Source organism: Terrapene carolina, unplaced genomic scaffold, assembly GCF_002925995.2.
Source record: "Terrapene carolina triunguis isolate 2854851 unplaced genomic scaffold, T_m_triunguis-2.0 Scaffold172, whole genome shotgun sequence".
Taxonomy (NCBI): Eukaryota; Metazoa; Chordata; order Testudines; family Emydidae; genus Terrapene; species Terrapene triunguis.
In genome coordinates, this window is record NW_020664523.1 from 632,552 (window position 1) to 634,727 (window position 2,176).

The window sequence follows — 2,176 nt, forward strand, 5'->3', positions numbered from 1 at the left end:
AGAGGGGCTCCCGGAGTGTGTGAGGAGCGGGGGGGTGAGAGGGGAAAGGGAAGCGGCGCCCGGGATGCAGGGAGGGAGATGGGGTCCTGCTGCCGCTGCCGCGCCGAGTCTTCCCTTCCCTTCCCCCCCGCCGCTCCTCACACACTCCGGGAGCCCCTCTAGCCACTGCTGCAGCCCGGGCTGCAGCGGCCGCGAGAGGGGCTCCCGGAGTGTGTGAGGAGCGCGGAGGGAGAGAAGCGGTGCCCCCTGGAGCCGAGCCCGGGCTGCGGTGGAGGCGAGAGGGGCTCCCAGAGTCAGGGCCGCCCGGGTGGGGGGCAAGTGGGGCAATTTGCCCCAGGCCCCGGGTATGTCCAAGGCTTCCCCCGCCTCCGTCTTCCCCCATCCCCCGGCATCTCAGACGGTAAGGGGGCGGGGCTGCAAGCTGCGGCCCAGCGGCAGGAACTCAGGCCCCGCTGGAGACACCAGGCGGCTGCAGCGATGTTTGGGAGAGGGGTAAGCGGCATGGTAAGGGGCCAGGGCACCCCCGACCCCATCCCCCACAACCCTGACCCCCAGCTCCGAGCCCAGCCCCTCTGAGCCGGGCACCCCCGAGCCCATCCTCCCCACAGCCCTGACCCCCAGCTCCGAGCCCAGCCCCTCTAAGCTGGGCACCCCCCGACCCCATCCCCCACAACCCTGACCCCCAGCTCCGAGCCCAGCCCCTCTGAGCCGGACACCCCCCGACCCCATCTCCCCACAGCCCTGAGCCCAGCCCCTGTGAGCCGGGTACCCCCCAACCCAGAGCCCAGCTCCCCACCCAGCCCTGGGCAACAGCAGCACCACCCCCAGGCAGCGACAGCCCATTGGCACCAACCATCACCCAGCAACAGCCCATTATGTAATTGCAAATGTATACATACCATTAAAGCATTTAATGTTTTTAAATAATGTATTTAGTGTATTTTCAAATTATTACAAATTAATTTTTGAATCTATTTCACTAGTTATTTTTTACATTTCCAAATACATGTTACTATAGTATTGCAACTTTTTTTTATGGAAGGGGCCCCCGAAATTGCTTTGCCCCAGGCCCCCTGAATTCTCTGGGCAGCCCTGCCCAGAGTGTGTGAGGAGCCAGGGAGGAAGGGAAGTGGCGTCCCCTGGAGCCAAGCCCGGGCTGCGGCGGCGGCGAGAGGGGCTCCCGGGGTGTGTGAAGAGGTGAGCGGCCGGCTGGACTCGTCGGTGCTGAGCAGGTAGCCCCGCAGCCGGAGATCCTCGCCTTCCCGCCCGCTGGGGCTGGGCCAGGGCGCGGTGAGGCTGAAGAGCAGCAGGTCCGGGGGGCTCTCCAGGTCCTCGGCTGCCAGCATGTCAGGGGTGAGGGCCGTGAGCACAAACTGATCCACCTTGGCCACCAGCAGCGCCGCGAAGCCCAGCGAGGGGGCCGTGTTCTCCGCGCCGCCCCGCAGCCGCACTGCCACCTGGAAGTACTCCCACTCCGCGCCGCCCAGCAGCTCCACCCGCATGGGGACAGAGTCACGGCTGGGCCAGGGCTTGGCCGCCGTGTGCTGGTAGCGGATCCCACGTTTGGAGGGGAGCCCAGTGCTGGGGTGGCAAGGGGTGCAGGGGGGGAAGAGAGAGCCCGGTGCTGGGGCGGCAGGGGGTGCGGGTGGGGGGGGGCACCGGTGGGCTGGGGGTGGGGGGCCAGCCAAAATTTTTTTTGCTTGGGGCGGCAAAAAACCTAGAGCCGGCCCTGGCAGGAGATGAAGACAATGGTGAAGGAAACACTAGGGCAGTAATCACATGGGAAAGGACACAAGCTGTGGGGACGGGGACAGTATTCATGGAGTGGGACACATGGGCAGTAATTTTAAAGCAGAAAGAAGCTAATGGAGGCAATTCTCATTTTCCTTTGCCTTCCCAATTATAAATAGTCACTGAGAAGAAACAGCTGCAGGATCATAAGTGTTTATGGCAAAAAAAGTAACTAGGCAGAGCAGGCAGTGGTGGGTGTAGCTACAGTTGCTTGACACTTCTCACTATGACACCTAGTTAAAGACTGCACCGTGATGCACACACACAAGAGGCGGGCAATTAAAGCTGCGGAGCAAGCTGAAGTCTGCCATCTCCTAATGTTTGAGTGCTCGATATGGAGCCAAATGGCTTTGTGAATGTAACGTGGGACATATACTAAATCAGT